We start from the raw sequence: 22,275 nt of genomic DNA, 5'->3' as shown, positions 1-22,275 counted from the left end.
CCTCAGAGCCACAAGCCACACTCCTTTGGTGCTCATGGGACTCTGTGTGAAGGAACTGGAGAATGAAGAAGAAGGCTGAAACAGAAACTAAGCTTCCTCCGAGAGAAGCCCAGGGCTGTCCCAAACATCTGGTGTGATGAGAAAGACTGGAAGCCGAAAGGGGTCTAGAAGATGTTGGGTTGGAAGAGGACTTCATTCGGCATGCAAAGGATTCTCAAGCAGTCACTGCATGTCCCTGTTCACTGAGCTGACTAACAAACTCTGTGTGCATGATTCTGGGCTATTTCCTTATAGCTGGAGCAGCACGGGCATAGCAGGGTCTCAGGAGTTGGGAGGACCCCCACTGTCACCCTGGCTGAACTGGACCGTGGCTCACTCCTCCTAGAGGGGTATCAAGCCCAGCCTCTGGCAGGGGAGACTGCAGTCTGTCAACTCTGAGTGGCATCCGTGGAGTACCACGTTCCAGTGTCCCGTGTCCTCTGCATAAATGCAATTTCCCCAAATGTCAGGAGGAAAGCATTATAGATAACACATTGTGTGTGTCTTTGACCCAGTAAGTGCTGAAATCACAGATCTCATTATTCTGACATGATAGAATTTTCTCTCTTTCTCTCTCCCAGCACAGGCTGACTGCTGTTGTTTTTCAAACTGCAGACCTAATTGCCAAAGGTGCAAAGCCACCACAGAAAAACAGGCCTCACCTATTTCCTACCCCCAAAACAAAATGCCAGGTCTCCTTGTATGAGAAGAAAATGATCTTAAAGTCAGCTCATAACAGGACATTAAGTTGTGGATAATTTGGGCCAGAGCTTTCCTGGATGCCTGAAAAATAGACAGTATTTGACATTGAAAGCAGAATTGCCCTGGATGACTCCACCAGCACATCTGACTTCCAGTGCAAGAGCCGTCTAAGATTTAGGGTAGGGGCAAGAGCAATGAACGAATTTGAGAGCTGGGTCTGTTCTGTCTATCTGTGCAGTCATACTGAAGTTGTTAATTCCCCTCGGTTAATCTTCTGATCTATAAAAATAAAGGATTAAAGCTATGTCAGAGGATGGATGTGAGAAATAAAGAGATGGTGATGCATATATGGTGCCTGGCAAAGAATCGGTGCTAAAAACATTTATTACAGTTAAATCTGGAGTTCCACATTAGGGATGTAGTCAATAAATCATCCATTCAATCAACAAACAAACAAGTGTTTACTGAGTGCCCTGATCTTGAAGACAGAAGACATGGGCTCACTAAGTATTTGTTGAATGAGTGAATTGCTTCTCATTTATCATGACCGGACTGTGGACAAGTCCAATTCTTTCTCTGACTGTTTCACAGCCTATAAAATGCAAGGTATGTAGGAATCACTCTGAAGTAGCCTTCTGGTTTTGAGACTCCACTGCTCGAGAGGGCCTGTATGAAAGCACAAAGATGTACAGTACAAGATAGAGTGGCAGCTTTCCCAAGCTTTATGATGTAGTTAACAGGGTGTGTCAGATGTATCTCCATGAAGGCAGCAAATAAATTGAGAGCTAGGTGTATTCTGTCTATCTGTGCAGTCAGAGGTGGTATGTGAGGGGTGCAGCTAAGGGGTAAGTGCTAAAGGTGTTCAGAAGAGAAAGAGGGCTGGTATTTGGAGGAAGTGAGGCCAAGCCTGCACCTTGGAGGTATGATGGGATTGTATCGGCAGAAAGAAGGCCAAAGGCATTCCAGGCAAGGTATGCTGACCTTCACAACTCAAGGGAATGGTTACATTGACTGAAATCTCAGTGAAGTTCAACTCAAGTTAGAAGTCAAACCATGGGATACGAGTGCCAGTTATTAAAAGGCAGAACTGCATAACAAGCATCACCCACCTGTTGCGGGCTTCCTAACAGGCCTTCTTGTAACCCTCCATCTTGCCAGGCCAGCACCCAAAATGCCAGTGAGAACCTGTCCCTCCTGACAGGTTCTCCATCACCTCTTCACGGAGTCTTTCTGAAAAGTCCCTGCCCCATGTTTGTCTCTTCTCTTGCCCACCTTCCTCTACAGGCTTAAAGGGAGACCCAGAAAGCAATGACACTGGGTAGGTTCTCTTTGGTCTTACTCCCTTATTGGATTGTTGAACTACAAATGCCACACTTTCTCCTTCAAGTTTGGTCTTGCCTTCCTCTTTCTACCATAGAAAGAAGCAACAATACATAAACTGAGTTTTTCTGGTTATAAAAAAATACACTTTTACATTCATTGTAAATTTTGGAAAGTATAGGCAAGTATAAAGAAAGTAATAAACACCAATGTCGTGCTCGCTTCCGCAGCACATATACTAAAATAAACACCAATGTCAAGCATAGATGATAGATAGTTAGATGATAGGTAAATGATTGATAGACATAGATAGACAGATAGATTGATAGAATGATAGATAATAGATATTCAAAACTGCATATATAGCTTTGTATTTTGTTTGTGTGTTTATTTCCACTTAAGATCCCAAAACGAGCATTTTCCCATGTCCTTAAAACATTATTTGAAAACAATGGCTTTTAATGACTGCATAGTATTCCATTGAATGGATTTAACCATAAATTATCTAACTATTCCCATATGTTGGATATTATGGTTATTTCTAATTTTGAGCTATTACAAATAATACTACAATAAAAATCCTGTACATAAATAATTATCTAGTATTATTTTCTAAGGTTAAATTCTTAGAAATGGAATTTCTTGGTCAAAGTGTATATATGATTTAAGGTTATTACATTCCTCTTTATCACTACAAATGCTCTACAGTTCATTGATCAGCTAACGACATATTGCTAACATTACAATGACTCTCCATGAGGATGAGCCTTGTCTTCCCAACTGACCATAAGCATCCCTTGAAGGCACCTTCCACAGTGGTCAGCAGATGGGTAGTGAGTGCGCAAATTAGGACCACTAGACTTAGGTGAATCTTTTACCCACCAGAGGAGTCCAGTATCACAGAGGATTCACTTTGTTGTCCATCCCAGGAGGTTTAGTTGCCAGAGTTCAAAAAGACCTCTTTATTACTTGGCCTTGTCTACAAAGTAATCCCGCACCATAACTTTCAGGTCCTGATGAATCCATCTCCGCCTAAAGAAGAGCTTCCTGACTGTCTGAGTTACTCCAAAACAAAATAGGCTTCCCTAAAAGTTGGTGAGTGAGGACCCTGGGATAGGGATGCTTCTCCAGGGATTCAGCCTGAGATGAGGTTTGAGCACCATCCAATCCTGAGATCCAGGGATTCCTCATGATGGTTGATTCTCATAACCCCAAAGTACAGGAGCCTACACTGAGGTCTTTCTCAATAAATGCTGTTGACTAGATGACAGGCAGACTCAGACCAACTCAACAACTGACAGAAATGAGTTGAAGGCAAAATCAATGGGGTTCACAAACCTAAGGTGCCTGTTAAATCTTCCTCCTCAGTATCAGTTACTTGATGGTTGCATAAATCTTTTTAAACAGCTCTCATATTTCATTTCATCTGTGGCTGTACTACAGCAATGAGTGAGTGCTATCTATGCCTCCCACATGCCAAATTCCACCCAGGGAGGCTTCAGGATACAGAAGGGCTAGAGAGTAGCGCATGGAAGTCAGGGACCAGATTCTTCTACAGCTGAAGGAGTCTGCCATGTCCGACCAGAATGCGGTTTGAGAAACGCCACATAATTGCACCAATTCAGACTCACTGCAGCCAAATGATGGGCCACTGTGGATTCATTTTTTTTTTTTTTTTTTTTTTTTGAGACGGAGTCTCACTCTGTCGCCCAGGCTGGAGTGCAGTGGCCTGATCTCGGCTCACTGCAAGCTCCGCCTCCCGGGTTCCTGCCATTCTCCTGCCTCAGCCTCCTGAGCAGTTGGGACTACAGGCGCCCCCTACCACACCAGGCCAATTTTTTGTATTTTAGTAGAGACGGGGTTTCACCGTGTTAGCCAGGATGGTCTCGATCTCCTGACCTCGTGATCCACCTGCCTCGGCCTCCCACAGTGCTGGGATTACAGGCATGAGCCACAGTGCCCAGCCCATTTCTTTCTTTCTTTCTTTCTTTCTTTTCTTTTTTTTTTTTTTTTTTTTTTTTTTGAGATGGAGTCTCGCTCTGTCACCAGCCTGGAGTACAGTGGCAAGATCTCAGCTCACTGCAACTTCTGCCTCCCGGTTTCAAGCCATTCTCCTGCCTCAAACTCCTGAGTAGCTGGGACTACAGGCGAGCACCACCACGCCCAGCTAATTTTTGTATTTTTTCATTTCTTTTTTAATCCTTAACTGATGTCAGAGAAATTCAGTATAACTGTAAGTATGTACCAGTAACCAGAGCCAAGCTAATGGCTTGCTTGTCTGGGAGGTACCGAGGGAGCCTGCTCTAGGGCAGGAGTATATTGTAAGCAATGTGCCGCTGTTCAGTAAGTGGGTGCTTGGGAAGTGTGTTGACGCTTCCTGTAATAATAAACAGCTTGTCCGATTTTTTTAAATGCCCCCTTTCTATTTATTTAAACTCAGGTCTATTTGCACCACTTTGAATCTACATGTGTTGAGTGAAGAATTCCTTCGAAGAATTCCTTTCCAGATTGTCATGGCTCTGAGTTGAGGTCAGAGTTAACAAGGTTTTTCTAAGCCTGTAAGGTCTTCCCAGTTCCTAGGTGTGACATGGTGGACAAGGACCCTATGCTGTGTCTCCCCAGAACTCCAAAGCCTTGCCAAAAGAAAGAGACAGAGAAGACTGTAATTAATGTGGCGCTGTTATCCTTATCAAGCTAGGAGAGGATCAGAGGAGCAGGAAGGCTGCAGCCCTCCCGATTTCGTCAGCAGGTTGGTAGGTGAATGGAAAGGAAAGAGTTTTGCTTGTGTTAATTAATAACAACCTCTGCAGCTCTCCCAGGGGAAAGGTGGGAATCAAAGCACATCTCAAGCTTGGGGGCATTCCGGGCGATTCTTGGGGCTCTTCTCTTTTAGCACCTTGTTGCCTTTGTCTTCTACTGTGTAGAAATAAATGATGTGCTCTGGACAGCAATTTTGCTGCAATTTCCTCAACCTCCAAGCCCCTGGGGACTCCTGATCTTCCTGCCAAATACCTCAGTCCTCATTATCTTCAGAGCCACACTGGGGCATTTATTGAGTGAGATTTTTTTTCTTATTTTTCCCACCTTTCATTCCACCCCACCCTCCACACAGGCACCCGCAACATGTTCATTAATGAATGCATTTAATCAAGTTTATGAAGTCACTTTATTATCAATAACCTTAATCACTCTTAATTGCTGCATCATTAGTTCGGCCACGCTCAGATGTAGCAGTTAGGCAGAGCAGTAAATGACAGCCCCAGAAAAATGACTTGCTGCATGAAAGCCTGGGAGGAAGAAACTGACAGGAGAAGAGGCAAGGGAAGGAGAGAAGAGAAGGGGAGCGTTCAAGCTGTGCACAAGGCCTGCTGCTGGGCAGAGCCAGGCAGGGAGATGCCATTAGGAGGTTCGGCCAGGTGTAAAGATGCTGGTGAGCCAGTTTTGCATATTTCGAAACTTGGGGGAGCTCCGCATCAGCAGCGAGAGTGAACGTTCTGCTTGACAAAATTTGATGTTATGCTAATATCTAGCACCTGCCACCCTCGGGGATCTCCAAGCCCTCTGCAAGCTCCATCGTGTTCAAAGCCAAATGTGTGGTGGTTGTGAGGTGAAGGATGCACCTTGTCATCGGGAAAGCAGCAAGCAGTGGCCCGCTGCAGGTCTTTATGGAGACATTAACTCCCCTGCCTTATGCATGTTCTTGAAGGCTCTGCACAGCCAAGGAGACCCACTGAGATGCCTCAGGTCAGAAAAAGAGGTGGCCAACTGCAATTTCCTTCTGTTGAATTAACTTCCCTAGGAGACCAGAGATCTCAGAGCCTGCCCAAATGCAACCTTAACTCATGGATCGTCTTAAGAGAGCCTCTCACTCTTCATAGGCCTCAGTTTCCCGTTCAGTAAGCAGATCTAAAAATATCTGTGGCAGCCAACTTCAAATGGATGTTTAGAGTCTATGAGTCTGCATGTCCAGAAAGGGCTGTGAGTAACACTCAGTGTGCTCCAGAGTGAGGGAGCTAGAGAAATGTCAGCCTAGCTGTGGTGGGAGCCTCTACTGTATGAAGCCACTTCCTCCTTATAGTTGCCCCGCTAATGTTTGCTTTGGCCTCCCCATGTCTGAGTACCTCTGTAATTCGTTTTCATGTGCAGGAAGTCTTAACCCTGGAGGCACAAAGCTCTCCTGATCTCCAGTCTCTGGAAGTTTCTTCTGTGCCACACCCTCCTTAAAAATGCAAAACCCATCTTTATACCTCCACCATTTACACAGTGATTTTCTATCTCTATGCACTCACTTCAGCATCCATTGAAAAACATATTTGTTAGTACCTACAAAGCGTCAGACACTAGGACTATAATATTATACATGGATCCCATCTTCAAGGAGCTTACAACTTAGTAACGAACCTCAGGAACATAGTTACTGTGTATTAACTATGTCCCAACTCTACTCACCACCTGGGTGTTAAACATCCCATAGAGAGATGCTCACTGTACTAGACAAACAAGCCAGTACCCCACCTCTCCCCCAACCCTCCTTGCTACTTTACCTCCCTCTAGAAGCCAATCAACTGGCTAGATAACACTTGGAGCTCAGGATGCCCTAATGGAGGCTCTGGAACAAGTTAGAACCCAGTAGAAACTTGCGTGTTCTATTTCAGAAACCAGAGAAAGCATGCAGAGCTCTCACCAGAGCATCAAAGACCACCAAAGGGAAGGTCTGGGTAGGGCCGAATGACATACACTCAGGCTCAGCTACATAATTTGCAGGGCCCAGTGCAAAATGAAAACATGGATCTCATTAAACAATGATTAGGACTGTCGAGATAGTGGCAACAGGACATGAAACCAAGCACAGGACTCTTCGAAATGTGGGACCCTGTGCAATTGATCAGACTGCACACCCACGAGGCCAGGCCCGCACACACCTCATACGCTTGAACTTATACTCCCAAAAGCATCTCAGAATGCATTTCAAAGTCAGAAATCCTCTGCAGCTCACCCACTGTCTTGAAAGGGCCTAGCACACTGGCGTGGTCGGTTTTAAATAAATATAAAGCCCTTATATTATCATCATTGTTTTGCTTACCTAGTCAAGTCTCTAGACAAAAAAGAAGGCAAATTATGTCTTTGGTGTCTAATAAATGCTTCTTCATTCCCAAACACACAATCTTTTTGGTGTCCTCATAATCTGAGGGCCCCACCAAAATCCCTGTATGGGAAAACCCTCCCTACATCATTCCTAGGTACCTGCAGGGAAAGCTCTGGTTATATGAGCTAGAAGCTCCATCCTTAACAGGAAGGGTCTGGAGCTCTTCAGCCACAGGCTCGCCAAGCTATTTCTTTTACCCTAAACCATTCCATGCCTGCTCCATCTACCTGACTGGGCCTTTTTCCTGTGTGCTGTTTTGCTTACTAGCTGCTTTCTGCCCACCTACATTTCCCATGGGCTGACCATAGCTCTGCACCCCAATTGCTAGATGAACTGCTCCAGGCCTGGCAATGCACCTGAAACCATAATGCTTCAAGTGGGCATTAGCCGTGCTGCAACCACTGGAGGTATAGCTTGCCTTACTAAAAAGACTCCACATGTCACAAGTCTACAAAACACTTAAATTTACTAAAGAATAAATGGGTTTTTTCTTCACTCAGAATCCCGTCCTCACTACTGGCACAGAGTGCCCCATCACCCTAAACATTCATGCTCATGGCTAACCCTATTCAGGCCCCAGGTTCATTTCTATCTCGTGTCCTCTAGATATAAGGAAGTTGTGTCCAAGTACCATGGAGGTTGTGAGTTGAGCCTCTGCTGTCAGAGACTGACACTGCTGCGGAAGAGCTTAGGTAGGAGAAAGGAGGGAGTAACTAACCAATTTAGCCTGTTCTCTCAAATAATATGATGCTATAGAGACATAAAGAAATGTTATTGTTTTCCAGTAGAGCCAAGTGGTCATTTTCTTACTTCTTTTCATGTTCTCACTCATGGTTTCGGAGGTATTAATGAAGTAACCACGGTAATTACAAGAGCTGCACATAGTGTCTGAGGTGTATTTTGCATTCTTAAACAATTTATGGGCTAGGTTTGGTGACTCATGCCTGGAATCCCAGCATTTGGAAGGCCAAGGCAAGAGCATTGCTTGAGGGCAGGAATTCAAGACCCACCTGGGCAATATAATGAGACCCAATCTCTATTTTAAAAAGAAAAAAAAAAGCCAGTGACCAGTGCCTGTAATGCCAGTGACGGGTGCCTGCAATCCCAGCTGTGAGACTGTGGCAGGACACTGGGGGAGACTGTGGCAGGAGGACTGCCTGGGTACAGGAGTTCAAGGTGGAGCTACTCAGGAGCCTGTGGTGAGAGATCACTTGAGCCCAGGAGTTACAGGCTGAAGTGAGCCATGATGGTGCCACTGCACTCTAGCCCAGGCAACAGAGTAAGACTATTTCTCAAAAAATAAAAATAATAAAATAAATAATAAACAATTTATATTACTTTACATTTGTGTGTGTAAAGGGATAAATGTAAATAGATAAATATGATACCAACTCTTCACATATCTGTGTGGATCCCGATATTGCTTTGAAAAACAGTGAAAATCAAGATATAAATGATAACAACTTATATGATGAAAGTGATGAACTCTACACTATTTTCCGAACTAAGAATAATATGTGATCGTATGTGATCCATTTCAATGTTTAAACAGAACATGTAAAATTCATGCTCATTTCTGAATCCATGTATTGCTGTAAGACTTATATTGATAATTCCAGTTGCTACCACCTCAACTAAGCAAAATTTCCCCAAGTTGAAATTAATGAAGGACACATAAGAACTACAGTGATGGGGCCAAGATGGCTGACTAGTAACAGTAGCGTTGGGAGGCTCCCATCTAACAAAACCATAATAAGTGTGTGAATCCTTCACTGGCAACCAAGGTACACAGGTTTTCTCATCAGAACTGACTAGGAGACTGACATGACCCACGGAGAGAAGGAAGAACAGTGTGATGCGGTGGCCCACCTGAGAGCCACATGGAGTGGAAGAGCCTACTCCCCCCAGCCAAGGGAGGCGGTGAGTGACCGTGCTACCCACCTGGGGAAACCCTGCTTTTTCCACAGAGGATCCCACTCATGAACCCACGCTACCAGGGCCTAGCGTCCCAACTCCCGAGAGCAGAGACTGTTAATAGCCTCTCAGCTAGAATCTGCTTAAACCTACCAAACTCCTGGGGAAGGGGCAACCAGCACTGGCTGTGGCTGCCTGCTGTGTAAGCCCTTTGAGCTCCTTGTGGGAGAGGTAGCAGCCAGCACCCAGACTGGCAATTGCCTAACATGCTAAACTCTTTGGCAGGGAAGGGTGGCACCCATCTCTATAACTCCAGGCTGTGCTCTTTCCCTGCTGGAGCCAGGAAGGCTGGACGACATGTTCCCAAGACTTGTCCCCACAGCCCAACACACCAGCTGTAGCAGTCTGTGGCCAGAGGGCCTCTTCAGGCCTGACCCTGACTCATTCTTCCTCACTGGGTGGGGCTTCCCTGCAGGAAGTCCAGTAACTCCAGCCAGAGGCTCAGGGACAGAACTCATATCTCTTTGGGCCTGAGTCCCTAGGGAAAGGGGCAGCCACAGTCTCTGCAGACCAGCAGAGTTAGTCTTTTCTCCTGGCAGTTCTGAGGAATCCAGGCAGCCCAGATGAGTGGGTTTCCCCCCAGTGGAGCACACCCCCTCCACCAAGTACTTCATTAAATGGATCCTGTTCCTCGCACCACCCAACTGGGGTAAGAAACTCCAATAGGGGCTGTCAGACACCCTACACAGGAGCAATCCTACTGGCATCAGGTTGGTGCCCCTTGAGATCAGAGGTCCCAGAAGAAGGAGCAGGCACCTATCTGTGCTGTTCTCCAGGCTCCTTGAGTGGCATCTCTAGGAGCCAGAGCAAATCAGATGAATAGGGCCTGAAGTGACCCCCAAGCAAACTGCAGTAGTCCTACAGAAGAAGGACCTGACAGTTGAAAGAAAAACAAACAAGCAGGAAGTGACAACAACAGCATCAACAACAACAGAGAAAAAGCCCTCACAAAAACCTCAACCAAGTGCCAGCAGCCTCAAAGACTGAAACTAGACAAACTCACGAAGATGGAAAAGAATCAGTGAAAAAATTGCTGAAAACCCAAAAGGCCAGGGTGCTTCTTCTCCAAATGATTGCAACATCTCTCCATCAAAGGCACAGAACTGGGCAGAGGATCAGCTAGATGAATTGACAGAAGTAGGCTTCAGAAGATGGGTAATAAAAAACTACACTGAGCTAAAGGAGCATGATCTAACCCAAAGCAAAGAAGCTAAGAACCTTGATGAAAGGTTACAGGAATTGCTAACTAGAATAACCAGTTTAGAGAGGAACACAAACAACCAATGGAGCTGAAAAACACAGCATAAGAACTTTGTGAAGCATACACAAGTATCAATAGCTGAATCGACCGAGAGGAAGAAAGGATATCAGAGTTTGAAGACCATCTTCCTGAAATAAGGCACGCAGGCAAGACTAGAGAAATAAAAATGAAAAGTAATGAACAAAGCCTCCAAGAAATATGGGACTTCATAAAAAGACCAAACCTACAATTGATTGGCATACCAGAAGAAGATGGGGAGAATGGAAACAAGCTGGAAAATACACTTCAGGATATTATCCAGGAAAACTTCCCCAACCTAACAAGATAAGCCAACATGCAAATTCAGGAAATATAGAGAACACCACTAAGATACTCCACAAGATCAACCCCAAGACATATAATCATCAGATTCTCCAAGGTCAAAATGAAGGAGAAACTGTTAAGGGCAGCCAGAGAGAAAGGCCAGGTCACCTACAAAGGGAAGCCCATCAGACTAACAGCAGACCTCTCAGCAGAAACTCTACAAGCCAGGAGAGACTGGTGGCCAATATTCAATATTCTTAAAGAAAAGAATTTTCAACCCAGAATTTTATGACCAGCCAAATTAACCTTCATATGCAAAGGAGAAATAAAATCCTTTCCAGACAAGCAAATGTTGAGGGATTCCATTGCCACCAGGCCTGCCCTGCAAGAGCTCCTAAAAGCACTAAATATGGAAAGGAAAAGCCATTACCAGCCACTGCAAAAACACACCAAAATACAAAGACCAAGGACACTATGAAGAAACTGCATCAACTGGTATGCAAAATAACCAAATAGCAGTATGATGACAGGATCAAATTCACACATAACAATACTAACCTTAAATGTAAATGGCTAACTGCCCCAGTTAAAAGACACAGACTGGAAAACTGGATCAAGAGTCAAGACCCATTGGTGTGCTGTATTCAAGAGACCCATCTCATGTGCAAAGACACACATAGGCTCAAAACAAAGGGATGGAGGAAAATTTACCAAGCAAATGGAAAGAAAAAGAAAATCAGGGGTTGAAATCCTAGTCTCTGACAAAACAGACATTAAACCAACAAAGATCAGAAAAGACAAAAAAAAGGCAATACATAATGGTAAAGGGAACAATTCAGCAAGAACTAACTATTCTAAATATACACACATGTAATACAGGAACACCCAGATTCATAAAACAAGTTCTTAGAGACCTACAAAGAGACTTAGGCTCCCACACAATAATTATGGGAGACTTTAACACCCCACTGTCAGTATCAGACAGATCTACGAGACAGAAAATTAACAAGGACTTGAACTCAACTCTGGATCAAGTGGAGCTAGTAGACATCTACAGAACTCTCTATCCCAAATCAACAGAATAGACATTCTTCTTAGTGCCATGTAGCACTTAGTCTAAAATCAACCACATAACTGGAAGTAAAACACTCCTCAGGAAATGCAAAAGAATGGAAATCATAACAAGCAGTCTCTCAGACCACAGTGCAATCAAATTAGAACTCAGGATTAAGAAACTCACTCAAAATCACATAATTACATGGAAATTGAGCATCCTGTTCCTGAATGACTGCTGGGTAAATAATGAAATTAAGGCAGAAATCAAGAATTTCTTTGAAACCAACAAGAACAAAGAGACAACACACCAGAATCTCTGGGACATAGCTAAACAGTATTAAGAGGGAAATGTATAGCACTAAATCTCCACATCAGAAAGCTTGAAAGATCTAAAATTGACACCCTAACATCATAATTAAAAGAGCTAGAGAGGCAAGAACAAACTAATTCAAAAACTAGCAGAGGACAGGAAATAACTAAGATCAGAGAAGAAATGAAAGAGATAGAGACATGAAAAATCCTCCAAAAAAATCAATGAATTCAGGAGCTGATTTTTGGATAAGTTAACCAAATAGATAGACTGCTTGCTAAACTAATAAAGAAGAAAAGAGAGAAGAGTCAAATAGACACAGTTAAAAAATGACAAAGGGGATATCACCAGGGACCCCGCAGAAATACAAACTACCATCAGAGAATACTATAAACAACTCTATGCAAATAAACTAGAAAATCTAGAAGAAATAGATAAATTCCTGGACATATACACCCTCCTAAAACTAAACCAGGAATAAGTTGAATCCCTGAATAGACCAATAACAAGTTCTGAAATTCAGGCAGTAATTAATAGCCTACCAACCAAGAAAAGCCCATGACCAGATGGATTCATAGCTGAATTCTACCAGAAATAAAAAGAGGAGCTGGTACCTTTCCTTCTGAAACTATTCCAAACAATTGAAAAGGACGGATTCCTCCCTAACTCATTTATGAAGCCAGCATCATCCTGATATCAAAACTGGGAAGAGACACAACCAAAAAAAGAAAATTACAGGCCATTATCTCTGATGAACATCCATATGAAAATCCTCAATAAAATACTGGCAATATGAATCCAGCAGCACATCAAAAAACTTATCCACCATGATCAAGTCAGCCTCATCCCTGAGATGCAAGGCTGGTTCGACATACATAAATCAATACATGTAATCCATCACATAAACAAAACCAAAGACAAAAACCACATGATTATCTCAATAGATGCAGAAAAGGCCTTTGATAAAATTCAACATCCCTTCATGTTAAAAACTCTCAATAAACTAGATATTGATGGAACATATCTCAAAATAATAAGAGCTATTTATGACAAACCCACAGCCAATATCATATTGAATGGGCAAAGGCTGGAAGCATTCTCTTTGAAAATCAGTACAAGACAAGGCTCCCCTCTCTCACCACTCCTATTCAACAAAGTATTGGAAGTTCTGGCCAGGGCAATCAGGCAAGAGAAAGAAATAAAGTGTATTCAAATAAGAAGAGAGGAAGTCAAATTATCTCTGTTTGCAGACGATATGATTTTTATATTTAGAAAACTCCATCATCTCATCCCAAAAATTCCTTAAACTGATAAGCAACTTCAGCAAAGTCTCAGGATACAAAATCAATGTGCAAAACTCACAAGCATACATTTACACCAACAATAGACAAGCAGAGAGCCAAATCATGAATGAACTCCCATTCACAATTGCTACAAAGAGAATAAAATACCTAGGAATACAGCTAACAAGGGATGTGAAGGACTGCTTCAAGAAGAACTACAAACCACTGCTCAAGGAAATAAGAGAGGATACAAACAAATTGAAAAATATTCCATGCTCATGGATAGGAAGAATCAATATCTTGAAAACGGCCATACTGCCTAAAGTAACTTATAGATTCAATGCTATTCCCATCAAAGTACCATTGACATTTTTTTACAGAATTAGAAAAAAACTATTTTAAATTTCCTATGGAATCAAAGAAGACCCCATATAGCCAAAACAATCCTAAGCAAAAAGAACAAAGCTGGAGGCATCACACTACCTGACTTCGAACTATACTACAATGCTACAGTAACCAAAACAGCATGATATTGGTACCAAGGCAGACATACAGACCAATGGAGCAGAACAGAGACCTCAGAAACAATGCCACACATCTACAACCCTCAGATCATTGACAAACCTGCCAAAAATAAGCAATGGGGAAATGATCTCCCATTCAGTAAATGGTGCTGGGAAAACTTGCTAGCCTATGCAGAAAACAGAAACTGGACCTCTTCCTTACACCTTATACAAAAATTAACTCAAGATGGATTAAAGACTTAAATGTAAAACCCAAAACCATAAAAAAATCCTAGAAGAAAACCTAAACAATACCATTTAGAACATAGCCATGGGCAAAGACTTCATGAAAAAAAAGTCAAAAGCAGTTGCAATGAAAGCCAAAATTGACAAATGGGATCTAATTAAACTAAAGAGCTTCTGAACAGAAAAAGAAAGTATCATAAGAGTGAACAGACAACCTATAGAATGGAAGAAAATTTTTGCAATCTACCCATCTGCCAAAGGTCTAATATCCAGAATTTACAAGGAACTTAAACAAATTTACAAGAAAAAAAAAAACCATCAAAAAGTGGGCAAAGGATATGAATAGACACTTCTCAAAAGAAGACATTTATGTAGCCAACAAACATATGAATAAAAGTTCAATATCACTGATCATCAGAGAAATACAAATCAAAACCACAGTGAGGTACCATCTCACACCAGTTAGAATGGAAATTATTAAAAAGTCAGGAAACAATAGATGCCAATGAGGCTGTGGAGAAATAGAAACACTTTTACGCTCTTGGTGGGAATGCAAATTAGTTCAACCAGTGTAGAAGATAGTATGGCAATTCCTCAAGGATCTAGAACCAGAAATACCATTTGTCCCAGCAACCCCATTACTGAGTATGTACCCAAAGGAATATTAAACATTCGACTATAAAGATACATGCACACATATGTTTATTGCAGCACTATTTATAATAGCAAAGACTTGAAACCAACCCATCAATGATAGAATGGATAAAGAAAATGTGGTACATACACACCATGGAATACTATACAGCCATAAAAAGGAATGAGATCATGTCCTTTGCAGGGACACAGATGAAGTTGAAAAGTACATGGATGAAGCTGAAAGCCATCAACCTCAGCAAACTGACACAGGAACAGAAAACGAAATAGTGTATGTTCCCACTTATAAGTGGGAGTTGAACACTGAGAACACGTGAACACAGAGAGGGAAACAACACACACCAGGGCCTGTTGGGGGGTGGTAGGTGAGGGGAGGGAACTTAGAGGATGGCTCAGTAGGTGCAGAAAACCACCATGGCACACATATGCTTATGTAACAAGCCTGCACATTCTTGACATGTATCCCATTTTTTTAGAAGAAATTTTATAAAAAAGAACTACAGTGACTCAAGAAAGTTTGTCTGTTCTGGCATTGCCAATAAAACACAAATTGTGTGAAAAAATATTTATTATAACAATATAATTAGTGATTTCAGTGAAATTAAGATAAGAAAAATAAATTTTATGGAACGGTTATTATAAATTAGAAATCTTTTTTCTTGGTCACTCACCCAAACACCACTGACTTGTTAAAAAGCACTGAGAATATGCAGAGCTTTCAATGGAAATTTTAAACAAGTGGGATCAAGATCCTGAAGAATTTCCTCAAAGAACTGTAATAGAAGATGAAACACGACTTTACCAGTACAATCCCGAAAACAAACTGCAATCAAAGCAATGGCTACCAAGAGTTGGAAGTGGTCTGGCCAAAGCAAAAGCAGACAGACCAAGAGCAAAGGTCATGGCAACAGTTTTTTTTGGATGCTCATAAGGGATCAAAGAACAGTAACTGCTTTTTATGAGTGTTTTGACAATATTACCACAGCTTTAGCAGAAAAACATCCAGGAAGTCTTCACCAAAAAGTCCTCCACCATGACTGCTGCTCATTCTTCTCATCACAAGGGCAATTTTGTGAGTTTCAATGGAAAATCATCAGGAAACCACCTTAGAGTCCTGATTTGGCTCCTTCTGACTTCTTTTTGTTTTCTACTCTTGAAAAAAAAAGATCTGTAAAAGGCACCAGTTTTCTTCAGTTAATAATGTGAAAAAGACTGCATTGACATGGTTACATTCCCAGGACCCTCAGTCCTTTAGGGATGGACTAAATGGCTGGTATCATCACCTACAAAAGTATCACAGAGCTGATGGAGCTTATGTTGAATAACAAACTTTATATCTTTTTATCTCTTAATCCCATTTTTCTGAAAACTTGTTGAAGTTCCCTCTCATATTTATGTCAAATAACTAACTGATATATTATCTCAAATAACATACCCATTACCATTGAATACAGGCCTTTGCAAACTTATGAGACTGTTTCCATAGAATAAATATATAGATATGTAGTTGCTAGGTAAAATGTGTAGTGAATTCATACAATTTTCTGTCGGATACATTTTGAATCCAGGTTTAACTTTCTCACACCAGAACTGTGTCACCCTTGACATTGTCTCTAGTTCTACACCACATCCAAATGGCTCAAGCCAGTAGCCAGAAATAAGAATTTGAAGGCAACTCTCTTATCTAGCAGACTGGGCTGTCACTTCCTTTAAAGGGAATATTAACGCATTTGCTCACAAACTTAAAATTACACCCTATTTTCTTTTCTATACTGCTGGTTGCCTCTCTCTGTCTCTCTCTCTCTCTCTCTCTCTCTCTCTCTCTCTCTCTCACTCACTTACTCTTTCCTGACTGTATGTATTCCTGCCTTGTGTCATCTGGGGAATGAGGACTGCCCTCTCTACCCATTGCACCTTCCCTGTCCAGAATCTGTAAGTAAAAATCTTTGACCACCTATTGTGGTGGTGTATTGAATTTGCACCTTCTATTTGAAGAACCAGGGGCTATCCCAGGCTGGGTTTTTCCTGGAACACCAAGGAGAACACAAAGTTTGGCTTCTAGCACCAGAGCAAGCATAAAGTGGACACAGATTAGACAAAAGCCACAAGGGCATCTGCCAGTATAAATGAGTTCCCTGTGTGCAGGATCCCTGGTCACAGGTCAGACAACTAGGCATTAGGCCATCTGCCAGGAAAAGAAGCTTCTAGGGTGCAGCTATAAACACCCAAGTCTAGGTCCCTCCATTTCCAGTTGAAGGGTTGCTAGTTGCTCCAGTACTGGAATCCCAATTTAGCTGAGGGCTTTCGAAACAAAAGAGAATGCTCATTTTAAATGTGATATGCATGGATAAGTTACCTTTCCAGATTATTGTGACAACTAATTTACACCCTCACTGATACAGTTTGGTTCTGTGTCCCCACCAAATCTCATGTTGAATTGTAATCCCCAGTGGTGGAGGTGGGGCCTGGTGAGAAGTGATTGGATCATGGGGGCCATTCCTAATAACTTAGCTCCGTCCCCCTAGTGCTGTTCTTGTGATCGAGTTCTCAGGAGATCCAGTTGTTTAAAAGCGTGTAGAACCTCCCTGCCTCTCTCTTCCTCCTGCTCTGGCCATGTGAAGTGCTGGCTCCCCCTTCATATTCTGCCATGATTAAAAGTTTCCTGAGGCCTCCCCAGAAGCTGAGCAGATGCCAGCATCATGCTTCCTGTACAGCCCGCAGAACCATGAGCCAATTAAGCCTCTTTTCTTTGTGAATTACCCACTCTCAGGTATTTCTTTACAGGAGTGTGAGAACAGACTAATACAACCACAAATAGCATATATTTCCACACATTCTCAAAATATATGCTACCATTGTTTCTAAGAAGTGAAAAGTGGAATCTCAAAGATTGAATATACATTCCTTTCTATTGCAAAATATCTTCTTTTAACATTTATCAAAAATGTGTATTTTTTTGTGAATCACCAATTAACATAATTTGGTTGCTATTTACTTTTTCTTATTGATTTGTAGTAGTACTTTATATATTACAAATCTTTGCCTAACATGCTCAATACATATTTTTCCAGTTTGTTGTCTATTTTGCCAATATGTCTTCTGATGTATAAAAGTATACAATTATTGTGCAAGCAAATCTGTTGACTTTTTAAAGGATTTTGGCCTCAATGTAATTCTTCAAAAGATCTTTAGAAAGATCTGCTCCCACCCAAGGTTTAAAGAATGTTTTTCTATATTTTATAATAGCATTTAAATCCAAACCTGTTTGTAATTAACTTTGATAAGTTAGTTAATTTGTCAAGTCCTGTGCCAATAAAATATCATTTAATTATTATTGTGATAGATAGCAAAGAAAATCCTACCCTAATCTCCTCTTTCCCAAAATTTGCTAACTATTTTTATGTATTCACTCTTCAAGATGAATTTTAGTATCAATTTGTAAAGTTTAAAAATATCTTACTGGGATTTTGAATGATATGCCATAAATTTACAGATAAATCTGGAATAAAAAAATCGTACTTACAAGAACAAGTGTTTGCAGGAATAATATAGTATGTTTCTGTTATTTTCTTAGATCTTTCAATACACTTTAAAGTGTTTTATGATATGAGAATCTTCAATATTTTATGTTAATTTCTAGCAACTAGTTTCATTTGTGAATATGACATTTTTCCTTTATTAGCCTTCATTTGCTTGTTGGTAGTGTGCAAGAAAGCTATTGACTTTTATCTTATATTAGTCAACATACTGAATTCTCTTATCTAGTGGATTGTTACCTGATTAGCTTGGATTTTCTAGGTTTACCAATGATAAACTCTTTGGGCTCTTTTTAATATTTATCTCTTACTTACTTTTATTTTGCTACTGCATTTGCCAGATCTCAACAGTAATACATGATAACAGTTTCGGGGAGATTCTTGATTTACTCATTTCAGCGATTTCACTGATATGATGATTACTATTGGTTTCTGATACTCTTTTATCTTAATAAATTTTCTTCTATTCCTAATATACTAAAGTTTTCTAAATTGCAATTTTCAGGTCTGGATATTGAATTTTGTAAAATGCACTTTGGGACCCCAACAAGATGACCATTTTTTTTTCTAACCTAGTAATGGAATAAATCATATTACATTTTTTAATTGCATTGATAAACTTTCTAATGTTGAATGGAGCTTTCATTATCATTCTTGGAATGAATCCTTGGATTGGAATCCTTGGTTATGACACATTTTTCCTTCAATACATTGCTATATTTTATTTGTTAATATTTTCTCAGGCTTTTATATCTATATTCAAGTGAGATTTTTTCTGTGTATTTTCTTTGAGAAAGTCTAGTTTCATTATCAGAATCAAAAAATGAAGTTGAAGATATTCCGTATTTTTAATGCTCTGGAGAAATGTATGTAATCTGGATATTATCTTTTCAATGAAGACATGAAAAAAACTTGTCCACAAAATTTTCTAGAACTGGTGCCTTTTTGGTGAACCTTTGGGAGAAGGGAGGATTTATTGTTCTATTCAAATTTTTTATCCTTGAGTCGATTGTCAACATTTTTATTCTTCCAGGGTAGGATACACCATTCATCTAGAATTTCAGAATTATTAAAGTCATGTTTTATATAACATTTCCCTAATATGCATTTTATGTTTTTTTAGCTTTATTGAAGTATAATTGAAAATAAAATTATACGTATTTAAGGTATGCAATGTGTGCAATGTAATGTTTTGATATGTGTATACATTGTGAAACGATTACCACAACCAAGCTAATTAACATGCCAATTATTTCATCATCTCACATCGTTACGTTCTTTTTGTGGTGAGAATACTTAAAATCTACATTAAGACTAACAAGTTGAACATTTACATTTGAAAATGTTTGTGGTTATAAAATATGGTAGGCTGAATAATGTTTTCCTAAAAGATATCTGTGTCCTAATTCCCAGAAACTGTGGATATTACCTTGAATGGCAAAAGGAACTTGCAGGTGTGATTAAGGATCTTGAGATTAGTTCATGATGCAGTATTTGCCAGCCAGATTCTACATGTGACCACAAGGTCTTTTTTTCAGAGACAAGGTCTTGCTCTGTGGCCCAGGCTGGAATGTAGTGCCATAATCACAGCTCACTGCAGCCTCTAACTCCTGGGTTCAAGCGATCCTCCCACCTCGGTCTCCCAACACAAGTTTTTATAAAAGAGAGACAAGAAGGTCAAAGGATATGTGATAACAGAAGCAAAAGGTCAAAGAAAGGATCACAAGCCAAGGAATGCAGGAGTGGGAGGAAGCAGATCCATCTTAGAGCTTCCAAAAGGAGCCAGCCTGCCAACACCCTGGGTTCAGCCCAGGGAAACTGACTTCAGATTTGCAACCCCTAAAACTGTAAGAGAATACATTTGTGATGTTTTAAGCCACTAAATTTGCAGTAATCTGTTACACTAGTCATAGGAAACTACTACCTGCACACTTTCTCATATTTGATTGTGATTTCTTGTTCATTCTTCCTTTTTTTGGCCATCCTTGCCAAAGCATAATCTATTTTTGTCTGTTTGTTCTGTATTTTTTAAGAATTGATCCTTTTTTATGCTAATGTATTCGTTTCTGCTCTTGTTTTTGCTAATTCTTACCTCTTACTTTTCTTGGTTTTCTTTATTTTTATTTCTTTTACTTCTGGAATTCAGTTATTACATCATTTACTTTTCATTTCTTCTTATTAATAAAGTCATTTAAGGATATGAATCACCCTTTAAAAATAGATTTTGCCACATTCCATAGCTTTTGATATGCAGGATTTTAGATCTTTAATAATTTTAAACAATCTGTCTTTGCAGTTATGATTTCCTCTCTTTGGCCAATTAGGGTTTTTTTTTTTTTTTAAGTTCTCTTAGGTTTTAGGGTTTTTTGGCTGAGATTAAGTTTCTAACATGTTTGACAAGTATTATTCAATTAGTAAATTCTAATATTAATGCATTGTGGTCAGAGAATGTAGCCAGTAAACTTTCTACTTCAGGGAAGTTATTACTACAAAAGTTCCATTTCGTAGATATTTCACTCGCTTTTGGGAGGAATGGGCATCTCAGTTATGTGGGGAAATACAGTTCCATAGTGCTTAAACCCAAGTTGGTATTTGGTAATCCACTCTATGATTATCTACTGGTAAATCACAGTCTATAGTTCTGTTACCTATATCCTTTATGTCTTTATTTATATCCATGGCAAAGAATTCTGTCTGTATTCGATAGGCATGAGGGTTTTAGGTGCACGTATGTCATGACAGGGTTTGCATATTTAGAAAGACCATTCCAGGAGCAGGAAGATGGACTGTGAATCAGAGGAGAGGCCTGGGGGCAGATAGATGACCCTCAGCAGCAGCAGGGGAAGAGTGCCTGGATGAAGCATGCATACGGGTGGACAGTAAAGGCAGGGAGGGTCCTTAGAAATCATTTAGCTCAACCTCTAATTTTATAGAAACCAAGGCCAGTCAGAAGATGGAAATAACTTATCCAAGGTCATATGGGCAGTCAGCAACAGAGGAGGGGACTCAGATCAAAGCCCCCTGGCTACCAGCCTCAGACCCTCTGTGCTGTGTCACGCTATGATGCTGGGGTCCCCAGGAACAGTCCCACAATTGTGTACACTTTCCCTTGTTCATGCTGCAAGGGCATCTAAACCTCTTCATACTCTATCTTTGCCAATGAGGACCAAACTATTCAAGAAGGTAATCATGCCCTCATACAAAAGAACATATTGGACCCCTACTTTGATTTTTTAAAAAAATGGCGTTCCAAACACTGCCCTGTGCAAGACAGACAACACTAACAGCAGCAAGTGCTATAAAAATCTTCAGACAGCATCAATATTAGCCACCGAGGATGCCAGGAAGAAACACATTTGCCTCATATCCATAGCAAGATCAAATGCATTTTGGCAAACTTCAAGAAAGCAATTGGTTTTGAGCATTGGGGGCATTATTAAATGTTATATGGTTTTTTTTTTAATAGAACACTTTTTTATCTCTTACTATACTCTGCTAATGAATACTGTTTCTACCAGCCTCCATTCCCCTTGCATCTCCTTTTTCTCCTGACCAGCAGCGTGGCAGGTGTGGGAGGCCTTTAAAAATTTTAAGTTTGGAAGATGGCCGAATAGGAACAGCTCCAGTCTCCAACTCCCAGCGTGAGCAACACAGAAGACCGGTGATTTCTGCATTTTCAACTGAGGTACTGGGGTCATCTCACTGGGGAGTGCCGGACAATTGGTGCTGGTCAGCTGCTGCAGCCCGACCAGCAAGAGCTGAAGCAGGGCGAGGCATTGCCTCACCTGGGAAGCACAAGGGGGAAGGGAATCCCTTTTCCTAGCCAGGGGAACTGAGACACACAACACCTGGAAAATCAGGCAATTCCCACCCCAATCCTGCACTTTAAGCAAACGTGCCCACCAGGAGAATAAATCCCACACCTGGCCGGGAGGGTCCCAC

This window comes from Rhinopithecus bieti, unplaced genomic scaffold (genome assembly GCF_001698545.2).
Source record: "Rhinopithecus bieti isolate Rb0 unplaced genomic scaffold, ASM169854v2 scaffold_32047, whole genome shotgun sequence".
Classification (NCBI taxonomy): Eukaryota; Metazoa; Chordata; class Mammalia; order Primates; family Cercopithecidae; genus Rhinopithecus; species Rhinopithecus bieti.
Note: the sequence above shows the minus strand (reverse complement) of the source record.